At 43.3% G+C, this 15,178-nt stretch overlaps 1 pseudogene; it reads right to left on the minus strand.

Moving 5' to 3' along the window:
- Window positions 1-8,328: 8,328 nt before the first annotated feature.
- LOC148023513 (putative pre-mRNA-splicing factor ATP-dependent RNA helicase DEAH5 pseudogene) overlaps window positions 8,329-15,178 on the minus strand; it is a 28,380-nt pseudogene continuing 21,530 nt past the window's right edge.

Below are 15,178 nucleotides of genomic sequence, written 5' to 3' on the forward strand. Positions count from 1 at the left end.
GTTGGAAGAAAATTACTTACTTTGATTTCTTTTATAAATAATATTTTGAACTTATAAAGCTTCCTTTTGCAGTGCTGGTAGATTCGTTTCTACATTTTTGGATATGACATACGAGGATCTTGCTGATCCTCAAAGGCCGTATACTTTTCTTCTTCCATTGCAAAGCGATGCGCATTCTTGTGGATGGAGAGTTATCTCAAACATTTGCAGAACAGTGGATTCAAAGCTGTTACAAATAGAAGGAGTGAATGTAAGTTTATTTCATTTGATGTTTGTGTAACCCTTATCATGATGTCTTTTCACTAACTTATAACATTTATTCTTACAGTGTAGAGACTATCCTGAATCATATGTTTGGTGGATAAGGGAGAGATGCATCGAGCTAATTCTAGACAAAGCAATCACACCGTATGATCCTGACTCCCCTCTTCCTCCCAAAACTTCAATGGCCAAGGGCACAAGCAAGGGAAAGGTCAAGGGAAAGGTAAGGACAATGGAAATGGTAAAGACAAGGGCAAGGGAAAAGGCAATGGGACCACTGCTACAGAGTCTAAGAAAAAAGGAATGCCAGTGCTCTCTCCTCTTAAATTTGATCCATCCCCTCTTAACCCCCAAGAAAAGAGACTACCTGTAAAGGTCAATTTTTTTCAACAATCAAAGAAAGGCCCTGTGAGAAAAAATATCTTTGAAGAAATCGATAAAGAATGAAAATAGCAAACATAAGCATACACGAGCCATTTTATTTTGGCTTTGTACATTTTTATGCAATTTTTGTACCTCATTGTGTAATGAAAATTTTCACTTGTAAATCGAATGTAATGTACATTTTATACACGAGCCTTATTATTTTGGCTTTGTACATTTTTATGCAATTTTTGTACCTCATTGTGTAATGAAAATTTTCACTTGTAAATCGGATGCAATGTACATTTTATTTATACACATTCGAAAGGCGACTTGCTTCACGATAGCTTATGAAGTTCCCATTAAAAAATATCTTAAGGATAGTCTATTAAGATAAATTCCTGCCAAGTTTTCATTCTTAAGGCCCCAAACTCACAATTGTGGGAGACAAACAACTCGTACAAAAGAAAGAGCGCTCGGCTCTTTTACCAATTGTTACACCATTCACTTTGAACTTATATCTAGGGGATGAATTGTCTAGCAATTCCAAGGTATCCCTCACATCTTTCAGACTCCAATTGGAAGTAACATTCACCTTCTTTACTTCTTCATGCGGAAAAACGTGCACCACAAGTTTATATGGTGTGTTATTTGTATCAGAATCCAAGGGAACCCAAATACCCAATCTTAGTTTGTATCGCCTGTAATCAAAGCCCAAAGCAAGATTTTGGCGAGGGATACTGTAAGCCAAAGCCAAGGATTGAGGGCATGCACTGCACCTCAAGATATCACCTTTATGATCGCACTCTCTAGATTTCCAATGCGTCCCTATAGTGTTGTCCAAATCCTCTTCCGAAAAGTTTCTACTTAACCAGGATACCTTCGTTCTTTGTAAATTTGCTGTTTTGAAGCAAGCCACGAAGATATGGAGGGGTACAAACCATGATAAACGTATTCTTCTTGAGATCCTTCCAGCTGTCATGGACTTTTTAATATCCTGAGATATTTTGAATTTGAAACTCTGCACTGTTACCTTGTCAGGAATCTCCCAATTTAGAGATGAAAGACTTGGCAATGGCAAATCTTCGATATTCCCATACCTATTTGCTTTAGAGGGAACCACATACTGTGCATAATATATAAAAACCTTGCATTCACTATAAAAAGACACAGTTTGATCGGCATAAATAATGTCTGCCAATACCTTATGAATGGCATGGAAAGTCCCACTTAGGCTTTCCACAGGTTGCCATTCAATACTTGTTGACGGAAAGATATCTACAATGACGAACCGTTTGTTAGAACTTGTATAAATGGAAAAGAATTATATACGTTATTCAACTTATAACTTACAATGTGTTTGTTGGGGAACACGTTCGTTTGGAGGCAAGTGCATATCCTTGGCCATGTAAACATGTTGCACCTTGACAAACCAGCCTTCGGGCATAATTTTGAAGGCAATGATACGCCCCTTCCAGTGATGTTTTATATCTTCTCGTTTTCTTCTTTTCACCTTATGGAAGCCCTTGCAAGATGGCAGCATGGTAACCCAATCGTTTACAGCAAAGGTTTTGGGCTCAAAATTTCCATCTACTCCCTCGCTATAGACTGTGCAAGAGTGTATTAAACGAGAAGGGCGCCTGGAGGAAGCCATGAAAAGAATGAAAACGCAGAGAAAGAAGCTCAAAGAGGGGTGAATGAACTAAAAAGTAGCGCCAAGAACCCAAATGAGTAAGTATTGGGCGCCAAAAACAATATTGAAAGATCTCCCGACTTTCAAAAAACTCATTATTAATTTCATCACATCTCTGTCATGTATTTTGTCAGATTTGTAAGTAAATAACGTCTTTGGGACTCCAAAACATGTCAGACTTTAGGGGTTTTGGCTAAAAAAGAAGAGAGAATCACGAAATGGACTCCACTATCTCTAAAAAAGAGGAGACAAGAATACCATATTCTTGCACACGTGGCGAACTCTCTTTGGCCCTTTCCTTAATCCCGTGATTAACAAAAGTGCATTTTTTGAAGCGTTTTTGGCCCTAATGCCAAAAAGATTTTTACATCCAGGGAGTTTGGGGATTTCCCAAGTCTCAATAAAGCTATCATCTAATGCTATGATAGGCTAAGTGGAAGAAAAACCAAAAAGGAGCACATAGCTAATAAGTACGAAAGTGATATACATGCCAGATACAGTGTGGAACCGCTCATGGAGCATGATCATCCCAGAATATTTCTCACGAGTCTATCTAACATGGAGAGACTAAAGTGGTGGGGTATGGTCCCCTGGTGGCATTGTAGTATCCTTTGTATCCGCAACATGTGCCTCCTACAAGGGCGGGGGCCAGCTGGACGTGGGCGACGGATTCTACGTCTTGTGATGGCTATGTCAAGGGTGGGCCCCGGTGGCGGGGGAGGCTAGGTCGGTTGGTGGGGCCTCTATGGTGGAGAGGATAGTCGGTGCTTGGTAGAACTCTGTGATTGTGCGTTGGTGGGCGGCTCCTTGTCTCCGCTCCGAGGTCTGTAGGAGGTGATCTCTGTAGCGTTGTAGCTCCAATAGGAAAAGCCCGCTGATCCTGGAAGTCCATCACCTTGGAAAGTGACCCAAATCCCTCTCTGAACAGGCGGTGGAATCGCCCTCTGATCTCATAGTCCACGAGACATCTGCATATGTAGTGTTTCTCTGTCTATGGTTCAAGCTCACAGAGCTGGAAAATCCTGTCTTTTGGGGGGAGGGGGTTTGTACTATGCCTGCCTGTCTCGATCCGCAGCTAGTGTGAGGATGTGTGGATCTGTCCAATGGTGCATCGTACTCCATGAGATATTTGTGCATCCATGTAGCTTAGGCGAATAATGAACCTGAATGAGGATATGCGAATAATGAACCCGAATGTGTGCATCCCAGAGTCAGTGCAGGAAGGTCACTATCTGGAAGAGAGCCTCTGCTACTATGGGCGGTGCCCCCATCTCTGCTCTGATGATCTCATGTGGCACGAAGGGCTTACTCTGGATCATATGTGATATCATAAGAACCAAGGGTTGCTCCATCTGCTCCCATCCCTTATAGACGGCCTCCCCCTTGGGCAATGGTTGGTCCTGTGTGCTCCTCCTTGTGTGGTAGAGACTCGATCACCATATGGAAACCCCATACAAAAGTACTAGCATGACCAAGGTGTCGAAGAGCCATAGCTTCCGATGCTCCTGGAGCTGTATGCGGGCACACTGGCTCTCCATTGACCCTAGGGCTGCATAGCCTCGTGTTAGTCTATCTTCTGTTGCTTTCCTCAGAGTAAAGCTCGGCCCTAAGAATGTTATCCCCAAATAGGCGTATCTCTGGACCACTTCTATTGTTTCTACGCCATATGTGAAAGGGGGTACTGATCGCCGGATCCATTGGGTAGAGGTGTTAAATATCATGACCTTGGTTTTCCCCAGGTTCGCTATAAGGTCCTTGTTGTGACAAAAGGCCTGTAGTGCATCCAGATGGCGCTATAATACCTCGGGGGTACTGGAGATGAGGACTATGTGGTCTGCATATAATGTTAGAATATCAAGCTCTCTCATGTGTGTTTGACCGACATGAGCTGGACACAGCTAGTCTAGCTATCTTAGTCAGGTACATTAAATAAGTCGGTGCTACTCCTGGTGTGAATGGTCTTATGACCTTAGGTTGTACTCTCACTATACTGTGTTGAATGAATGATGAAGTGTGTGAGAGGAAGCATGCTGCTTCACTCTGGTTATGATATCTTTCTGTCTCCATGAATTTGAACATGGTATCAGAGCTATGAATCGGCAAAAACTGTGTGCCTGGGAGTGTGGCATTGGACTTGCAGGAGCTGAAGTCAGAGGAAAGGAGTCAACTGTCATCTGCAGTGGTGAAGAGATCTGTCCTGTAGCCTTGACAACCATAGCTGGAAGCATGAAGGACTTCTTTCTGGTCTTTGTCTAGAAAGGCTTCTCAAGTAAGGTTAGTGGTAAGTCTTGAAGCCTATGCAAATGAGTATCAACACTAAAAACCAGCAGTCGTTTAAAACAAACGTGGCCTGGAAGAAAGCATAGCATGACAGGGTTGCGTCTGATGGAAGAAACGTGGATTTGGGGCAGCATTACTGTGCTAAATGAAGACCATCAAGCACTTTATGAATGCTAGTTATGTACTTGAAACAACATGGTTGGCTGAAGCAACATAGGTAGCTGAAGAAAAACGAAATTTCAGAGCTGCTGAACACGTGGTCTACTGGAATGTGCCTATCCTTCAGGAGTGGAACGACTGCAGAAGCAACATACTTAACCATTTGAGCCTTCTAGAGGGGATAATAATCAAGCATTAGAGCTTGATCTGAGTGAGCTTTAATGACCAGCCCTACTGCAGATGTAAAAACGAGTTGCTGACAGGTTGCGCCTGGTTCTTGATGCCCAAAATGGGGCTGCATTGACTATTGAAGTGGACAGATTTAATTCAGCATATACTTGGCATCTTGTGTGCTTGCTTGGGGGTCTCCAAATGCTCATTTGGTCATCTACAAGCTGAACTGTTTGTCTGGGCTGCACTTATCAACAGGCTGCCATTGTTGGCTGGGATTTAAGATGCAAAGCACGTGTCAAGTGGAATACAGGCTGGATGCATACCAAGGAAGGTTCTTACCTTGCTATTTCCCCTGTGGGAGCTCATGTGTGAGCTGACATACAATTGCATAGGTCTGAATAGATCGGGCTGAACAGTCATTGAAAGTACAGGGACATTTTACACTTGTATGGTCTGAGATTTGGATGCTATTTGGCATGTACACTGAGCTTGAATGTAGCATGTGATGCTTGGCAGAAGACATGTCATTTTTCTTGGTAAATTTGGAGCTTTTGGTGGCCTGATCTGAGAGTTTGTGATAGGCTGAAAACTATCAAAAATTGCAGACATAAAGCACTCATTAGTTACTCTAGTTCTTACAAGAACTAGTTGAGTTCATTAGCCATACAGGTACTTGAAGGCTTGGTTTGTGACTGACAAATGCTTGCGCATTGGAGACTGAAGTGATGCGAATGTCTTATGGTTCATTGGGACTGAAATGAATCCCTGTTGCCAGTGCATTGGCTGTCTGGAACCTGGAATGTATTTACAACATTCGTATCTGCTGGTTATGTACTGTTGTGTGTTTTTATGCCTATGTATGGCTTGACACATGTACTAGCAGCCATCTATGAAGGTTTGGGACATGTATGACATGTATATTACTCAATTTTGGGGTTGAAATCACTGCTGGTCACTCCCAGAATTACAGTTTTTAGACTGCATGTCTGTACCCTAGCAGTGAGGTTGGAAGAGTTTCAACTGAAGTAACTACATTGCATTTGTCTTGACTGTTTTGCTTACAGTGTATCTTACTTAATGTGGACTATTCTAGGGCTGCTAGAGGGTCGAAATACCCTGTTTTTTTTCTGCAATTAATTGCAGAAAATTGTCACATACAGTTGCGGGCTGAAGTTTGTTAAGTTGACTTACTGGTTTGCAGGTAGTCAAGCAGTGTCTATAAAATGGCAAATGCTGATAGAACGGACAATATAACCCAGATTGTGGGAGAGAAGCTTGATAGCAATAGCAACAATTATGCAATATGGAAGTTCCGCATGGAGAACTTTCTGATAGGCAAAGGCTACTGGGAGCTTGTCACTGGAGCTGAAGCTGAACCCAGGTTGCCTACTACAGAAGAAAGACCTGCAACACAAGAACAACTGCGAGCTCATCGACTCTGGATAGAGAGAGCACACAGGGTTTTGCACTGGCTGTCCTTGTGTATATCAGATGCCATGGTTATGCAGATTATGAATTGTCGCTCTCCAAAAGATGCATGGAACATCTTGGTCAGGTATTATGGCACTACTACAAGTGCAAGGAAGATCCAGTTAAAGCAAAAGTTTAATAATATGGAGAGAAAGAACAGATCCATTCAGGAGTATGTAACTGAGATAAAGACTATTGCGGATCAGCTGGCATCTGTTGGTTCACAGGTTGAAGATGAAGATATGGTTGCAGTGACCTTGAATGGTTTAGGTCCTGAGTACAAGTCCTTTGACACTTCAGTGTCTGTGCGGGTTGAAATGCCTGACTTTAATGAGCTGGTTGCATTATTGATTCGTGAAGAGGTGAAGCTTGGCTTAGCTACAGGATCAAGCGGTTCAAAGAATAAGGATGCAGTTTTTTACTCGAATCAGCGCAGCCGTGGCGGCCGTGGCAGCCGTGGCAGGGGTTATGGATCTGGCAGAGGAGGCCAGCAGAATGCATCCTATGGCAATCAAAATCAGCAGCCATCAAATGCAAGAGGTCGTGGAAATTTTTGAGGTAGGGGGAGATCTAACTCCCGTTGGCAGAGGCTCATGGCAGCAGCAGCGTCAGTCAGACAATCCAAACAAAGACAAGGATTGTCATTACTGCGGCAAGTATGGGCATATTGCAAAGGACTGCTGGAAGAAGCACGGGAATCAGAAGGGTAAACAGCATGGACACTATGCTACGTCCAGTCAGGCAGATGATTCTGGTGATCGCTGTTTGCCATGCAATATGTCAAAGATAAGATTGCTAAAAAATCATCTGATGATGCAGTGTGGTACATTGACTCAGGGGCGTCAAATCACATGACCCCTCACGGTGATTGGTTCAAAGATATGGTGGCTAAAAAGCATGGCTATGTATGCATAGGTGATGACACGCAACATAGCATTGAGCATAAAGGCAAAGTGCCTCTTGTGGTTCATGATGGCAGGAAGAAAAATCTGCATGATGTCTTGCATGTCCCTTCAATTACGAAAAACTTATTGTCTGTTGTGGTCAGATGACGGAGCAGAACTTGCAGGTTAGATTCAATAAGCATGGCTTCTTTATTGAAGAGTTTGGCAATGGCTACAAGTTGATAGCTCGTGGTCACAGGCATGGCAGAATGTTTACTCTTGATGCTTCTTTGCCAGAGCTGAATTCAGCTATGTTTGCCCATGGTTCTGGCACTGTTAGGGATTTGGAAATCTGGCACAAGAGAGTGGGGCATGTCAATTTGCAAAGGCTGCAAACTATGCAGAAGAAACAGCTGGTCACAGGTTTACCCAAATTCCAATATTCAGATATTGGTCATGTATGCGAGGCTTGCCAGTTTGGTAAGCAGTCTCGATTGCCATTTGTTAGGCATGTAAGGCAGAGTACACGTCCATTGCAGTTAGTGCACTCTGATGTTTGGGGCCCAGCTCATAATGCCTCTATGGGAGGTTCCAGATACTATGTATCTTTCATTGACACAACATGGCACGTCGTCCCCCTGCTTCACCCAACCCCAAAAAACCCCACTCCCCCATGATATGGCACACGCACCCTCTCTCCCAAAAACCGCGGCACAACCCCTACACCCAACCTCCACTCCGCCATGACATGGCACACACACACACATACATCCCTCTCCCCTCCCAACTCTCTTTTCTCAAAAGCCCCATTCCTCCCAACCCCAAAAAAACCCACTCTCCCATGACATGGCACACCTCTTTGGAGCTTTCTACTGTGGATGAGAGGGATTTACCTTCCCTTGGTGAGGGGGATTACAGGTATCTAAGGCTTCTCAATCTCCTTTCCAATAGGATGAACCGATCACCATTCCTCAATGGTACCAGTGGCTCATGCAGGAGTCAGGTGTTACCCACTTTCTTGCTATCCCTTCAGGCGCACATAGATCAACAACCACAGGATACAATTGTCTTGCCTGGACCTGTTTCCCCAATCACCACTAGCACCTGATTGTCTTGAGCTGCTTTGATAAGCTCATCCTTTAACTTATATATGGGAAGACTCTGTCTCTGTTCCTAACCATAAGTGGGTGCCTTTCCAAACGCATCCTTCTTTCACTCAGGCATATCGTAGGTAGAAAGACCAACACCACGAAGCTGCTGTGCCAAATGCCTCTCCCCCGTCTTTGGCATTGGATCCTCCCAAGGTCAATTCAAATCTTTGGGGATGGAGTCCAGCATAGTCCTTTGTTGCTGTTCTTGAAATTCTCTTCTCTCTTTTGCCCATACAAACTGAGTCATTACAACCCTTTGCAAAGAGCCATCTGGATTTTTCACAATCTTTACAAGGGACACATCAATAGAGTATTGAGTTTGTCCTCTCAAGAATGCAGGCTCATTCTCATTCAACTCTATCTCAAGTTCCTTTTCAGCACCTTCATCTTGATAAAGCAAGCCGCCACCATCTGGGTTATAGTTGGGATAATCCCTCGCATCCAAAACCCCAGATGTAATGAGCTATTTAGCCTCCCATCTCCTTGGAGAGCTCATCCTTTTTAATAGGCATCGAGAAGAACCATTATCATCTCCCATCGTTATCATTATACTTGAGAGGCCTTTCCTAGTAGAAGGAAGCTTATTGGAACTAGAAGGATTTGCCTCTTCATCCAAACTGCTACTTTTTATGGGAAGGAGATCTTGCCCTATTTTCTAGTCTACATCCCTCATGGAAAAGCTAAGTTTGTTCCCAGTCATAGAAACAACCTTTACCCCAACTTCTTGATCTCATTTGACCACATCTCTTGCATCAATTATCATTCTCAAAGCAACATGGAAAGATAAGTTTGTCCCCAGTTATAGAAACAACCTTTACCCAAACTTCTTGATCTCATTTGACCACATCTCTTGCATCAACTATCATTCTCAAAGCAACTTGAGAAACATAGAGAAAACCCTTTGTGCTCATGAAAGCCAGATAGTTGTATAAATCATCCATTATCCATGAGCATATCGTAGGTAAAAAGGCCAACACTACGAAGCTCCTGTGCCAAATGCCTCTCCCCCGTCTTTGGCATTGGATCGTCCCAAGATCAATTCAAATCTTTGGGGATGGAGTCCAGCATAGTCCTTTGTTGCTGTTCTTGAAATTCTCTTCTCTCTTTTGCCCATACAAATTGAATCATTACAACCCTTTGCAAAGAGCCATCTGGATTTTTCACAATCTTTACAAGGGACACATCAATAGAGTATCGAGTTTGTCCTCTCAAGAATGTAGGCTCATTCTCATTCATCTCTACCTCAAGTTCCTCTTCAGTACCTTCATCTCGATAAAGCAAGCCGCCACCATCTGGGTCATAGTTGGGATAATCCCTCACATCCAAAACCCCAGATGCAATGAGCTATTTAGCCTCCCATCTCCTTGGAGAGCTCATCCTTTTTAATAGGCATCGAGAAGAACCATTATCATCTCCCATCGTTATCATTATACTTGAGAGGCCTTTCCTAGTAGAAGGAAGCTTATTGGAACTAGAAGGATTTGCCTCTTCATCCAAACTGCTACTTTTTATGGGAAGGAGATCTTGCCCTATTTTCTAGTCTACATCCCTCATGGAAAAGCTAAGTTTGTTCCCAGTCATAGAAACAACCTTTACCCCAACTTCTTGATCTCATTTGACCACATCTCTTGCATCAATTATCATTCTCAAAGCAACATGGAAAGATAAGTTTGTCCCCAGTTATAGAAACAACCTTTACCCAAACTTCTTGATCTCATTTGACCACATCTCTTGCATCAACTATCATTCTCAAAGCAACTTGAGAAACATAGAGAAAACCCTTTGTGCTCATGAAAGCCAGATAGTTGTATAAATCATCCATTATCCATGAGCATATCGTAGGTAAAAAGGCCAACACTACGAAGCTCCTGTGCCAAATGCCTCTCCCCCGTCTTTGGCATTGGATCGTCCCAAGATCAATTCAAATCTTTGGGGATGGAGTCCAGCATAGTCCTTTGTTGCTGTTCTTGAAATTCTCTTCTCTCTTTTGCCCATACAAATTGAATCATTACAACCCTTTGCAAAGAGCCATCTGGATTTTTCACAATCTTTACAAGGGACACATCAATAGAGTATCGAGTTTGTCCTCTCAAGAATGTAGGCTCATTCTCATTCATCTCTACCTCAAGTTCCTCTTCAGTACCTTCATCTCGATAAAGCAAGCCGCCACCATCTGGGTCATAGTTGGGATAATCCCTCACATCCAAAACCCCAGATGCAATGAGCTATTTAGCCTCCCATCTCCTTGGAGAGCTCATCCTTTTTAATAGGCATCGAGAAGAACCGTTATCATCTCCCATCATTATCATTATACTTGAGAGGCCTTTCCTAGTAGAAGGACGCTTATTGGAACTAGAAGGATTTGCCTCTTCATTCAAACTGCTACTTTTTATGGGAAGGAGATCTTGCCCTATTTTCTAGTCTACATCCCTCATGGAAAAGCTAAGTTTGTTCCCAGTCATAGAAACAACTTTTACCCCAACTTCTTGATCTCATTTGACCGCATCTCTTGCATCAATTATCATTCTCAAAGCAACATGGAAAGATAAGTTTGTCCCCAGTTATAGAAACTACCTTTACCCAAACTTCTTGATCTCATTTGATCACATCTCTTGCATCAACTATCATTCTCAAAGCAACTTAAGAAACATGGAGAAAATCCTTTGCGCTCATGAAAGCCAGATAGTTGTATAAAGCATCCATTATCCATGACCCTAGAAATGTACATAGCAAAAAGCGCTACCTCTTGAGGGGCACCCTTAAAGCCTCGATCTCCTCTCTCTCCATTCTTCCAGATTCTGTCTCACCGTCCCGATCCTCAGGTTTCTATAATGATCTTCAACAGCCCTATCATAACTGTCACGGTGGTCATGTTTCTGATCATTCCATTCAGTATCCTTGTCTCCAACTCTATCCTTGTCCCTGTACATCCGTGTCCTTGTCCTTGTCTTTGCTTGTGTGTGTCCTTGTCCCTATCTCTATCACTGTCCCTATGTCTATCATTGTCCTTGTCCATGTGCCTATCACTCTCCCTGTCCCTGGGCCTTGGCCCTCCTGCCATGATAATCCCCATCTTCATGCCTGTTGCCCTCACTCTTTGGCTTGATCAGACTCTGTAAGGGTAACCCTGGCTTGTGGTCCAAACTAGTACGACAGAGCAACCATATCGCAAACAAGGATTTAGAAGGTCCTCTATGAGTAGTTATATCAGTTTATGTTGGGTGTAAAGTCCCTTCGTCTCTATGTATAAAGTTATACGGGTGTGAACACACCCTTATTGTACCCTAACATATAAATGCATTCTTTATTCTTTGTGTACCATCACAATCTGGTACACATATCTCTGCGTTCACTCTCTCTCACTCTCAACATTGCTGCTCACACTTCTGTCTCGCACTTCCATTGCGCACTCTCTCCCCTTCAAATTGGTATCAAAGTTGCGGCTAAGGTGTGCGCGCTTCTCGAAGTCTGTGGGGTCAGCTCCAGCTTGTCTGCGCAAAGAAACATTAGTCTTTGTAGTCTGTTTTGATTAGGTGAGTACAGGTGATAGCTCACGTGATCAAGTGGCAGTCAATTTTGACCAGCGGGACTCGAGGAGATTGGCTCTTAGATCTTTGTTCCAAGGATATAATCACGGTTGATGATATCTCTTTGGTGCTTATTTGTGGTGCTCACTGTGTTGCTACATCATCCATTGAGCTCTGTATAAGAGGTTCTATGTGTTCCAGACTCGGGCTTCCATGTTCTCTTGTCCACACCTTCTGTGGCATGACATGACATGCCTCTTGTGATCAACACCATGTCAACCCCTCCCCATGATGCAATGTGATGCTTCCCTCGGTGTGATCCACATTGCATTGTGTCGTCTCCCTTGACCTCGCCATTAGACGATGACACGACACTCCCCCCACCATGGTACCCCTCCCCTTACACCATGGCACGAGATCCCCAAATCATGGTGTGTTATCCCATCTTGCAACCAAGCCTTGAAGTAGTTGTGGTCAACTTTGTAACTACGTGTTGTCACGCTGCAAGTGCAAGTGAACAACCTCACAAAGTCCATGTTGTCACAATCCTTCATGCAAGTGCAAGTGAACAACCCCACAAAGTCCATGTTGTCACATTGTGGTGACAACCCGTATAGGGCGTCTTGGACCTCGTGGTACCTTACAAAAAACAAACTCGTGGTCAAATTTGCTGGTCAGAACGAGTCCGCCAACTTGTAGGAGTCATGGCCTCTCTCTCCATCAAATCAACCTAGGATGCCTGCTCTAAGTTTGCTCTGTCAGAGGGTGAGTCTATGGCCATCACATCAAGAGGGCCTGTTGTGAGGCTCTGCCCGACTATCAAAAGTCTTGAACCTAGGCTACCTCAAATTTTAGGAAGCGGCTTATTCTGCTCCTGCTCATCCGTGCTTGTCCTGTTCATTCTTGCGTATCCTGCTCTTCTGTCATGGACCCGCCTGCTTCTACTTCTGATGCTGCCGCCGCCGCTGCTGTTATAGAGTTTTCCTCTACGAAAATTATTATGATGGAGTTGTGCCTAACTAAGGCAGCAGTCGCTTACCTGACAGATGGGGATGTACTTGAAAAAGTGAGACAGGCGCTGGACGAGTTACCGTCGATCATGCTGATCGACAATCTTACAGACGCTCATGTCGCACTTAGGAATTTCTTCCCGGCATGGAGCGAGAAGGACATCACGCGGGTTGCATCAGTTACATACAAAGCACGAGGTGAGACAGCTTCTTTTCTTTTTGATTATCCATGGTGTTTGGCTGTTTACTTGTTTGTTGAGAGACAGCTTCTTTATTTTTATGGGAAAGTAGCTCAGTCCTAATAGTAATGTAGAGTGTAGGGAATAATGCACATGAAGAATACTGGGTTTAAGGAATGTGGAGTGTAGGGAATACTGCACATAAAGAATACTGGGCTGATGGGGAATAATGGTTGTTTGCTAGACGTCAATTTGAAAAAGACGAGTGTTGTTTATGACAAAAGTATGTTTCCTCCCATTCTGAGGCCTAGTATTCTTTATGTGCAGGGACACATGTCAATGTTAATTCCACCACCTTTGAGAAAGGTCAATGTGTTGTAGGCTCTCCTCGTGATGCAACTCTTCCAATGCCTGTAGACTCTGCAAAGGCAGAAGTAATTTGGAACAGACATGAATGGGATGAGTGTGTGCAGGAGTTCAATTTGAAGAGATTAGTTGAAATCGCCCATTATGATGGTTGCAAGTTTGACATGCTTATGGCTGAACATGGAGCTATGCTTAGCCTAAGGGATTTTCCTCCTTCCCCCTTGGCTATAGGTGGCATTATCAAGTTGCATACAGATATTGACAATGTGGAGTGCATTGGTCAGCTGATTAACGAGGGGGAGCTGCATCTTAGAGAATGTGGGCCTGAAAAACAATCTATTGCCCTTGGTATCACAGACTTGACGAAAATAAGATGGTTTCACCTAAAAATAGATGACTTTCCTGCTATTTCTCAGAGTGTTACAATTGCAGATGCCAGAGAAAGTATCTGTGGTTATCTGCATGCTAAACCTGCTATGTTAGGTATAAACATGGCGCTGAATATATTTCATCTGCCATTTTCTTGGAAGGTGTTGAAGCACTTGGGTTCCGGCTTGACGAGCCATGTCTATCTTGTTGAAGGATCAGCCAGCAGATTTGCAGTTAAAGCCACACGATTATTTTTTGATCTCAGTCAAGATATTCAATATCTTGAACTCTTGAGGGGGGTTGATGGAGTACCTGTCATTCAACAAAAGATCCATAGAATGATAGTTCTAAAACCTATTTGTGCATCCTTTTCAGTTGAAACTTTCTTTGAATGTGGAACTTTGGAATTGGCTGATTTAATCGAAACTATTCGCTGTGCCCATGAGAGGGGAATTGTGAACAGAGATTTACGTATAGAAAATATTATGATTGGAGAGAGTCTGTACAATACCGGGAAGATTAGATTCTTCATTTTGGACTGGGGTTTTGCTGCCAAAACTGGTTTGGCCACTGGCTTCTCTGGCAGTGTTATTACAGCATCAGATAAGGTTCTGGGCCAATTGTGCCATGGGTTCTCACAGGTGACTGTCTCTGTGAATGATGACTTGGTTTCCCTCGTGCGTTGTCTCTTTTTGATCTTCAATTGCAAGGCAATTTCTGTTTTACACACGTTAAAGGAGAAGCCTAAAAAGATCATACATTTCTGGCAGCAGCACTTAGAAAAGAGCTCTTTCTGGAGAAAGGCATAGGGTGATGCTCTCCAACTGCAGTATGATGGTCTCAAGGAATTATTTCAGACATCCACGCAAGAAGATTTGATAGAAGTATGATTGTATGAATGCCCATGGTTGTACCATGCTAGGCAGTAGGCTGGTTGTAATGTTTACCCTCTGAGCTGTCCTCTGAACTTTCAAAGATTCAAGCCCCCGCTGCTTGAATGTTACAGTGAGGTGAGCAGCAGGCTTGTCAAGAGGTGTTTTGTGGTCTTCGTGACCCAAGTGGTAAGGTCCCGGCAATGGCATTCTGCTATGAGCCAACTGGTGAAGTAACCACAATGGCATTTTGCTAGCAGCAATGCTTATACAGCAAGTAAAAGACAGTACTATGCAATACACGTTTAGTTTTGTGAGAACAGTTCTGTTTTCATTTGGTAATGATGATTTTGCTGCTTTAAGCACAGCGAAGTTGGTTGAATAATGTTAGTGTGTTGAACTTGATTCTTTTGTCTACTA

This window comes from Lygodium microphyllum, chromosome 16, assembly GCF_053477565.2.
Source record: "Lygodium microphyllum isolate KBCC chromosome 16, Lygodium_microphyllum_v1.1.10, whole genome shotgun sequence".
Classification (NCBI taxonomy): domain Eukaryota; kingdom Viridiplantae; phylum Streptophyta; class Polypodiopsida; order Schizaeales; family Lygodiaceae; genus Lygodium; species Lygodium microphyllum.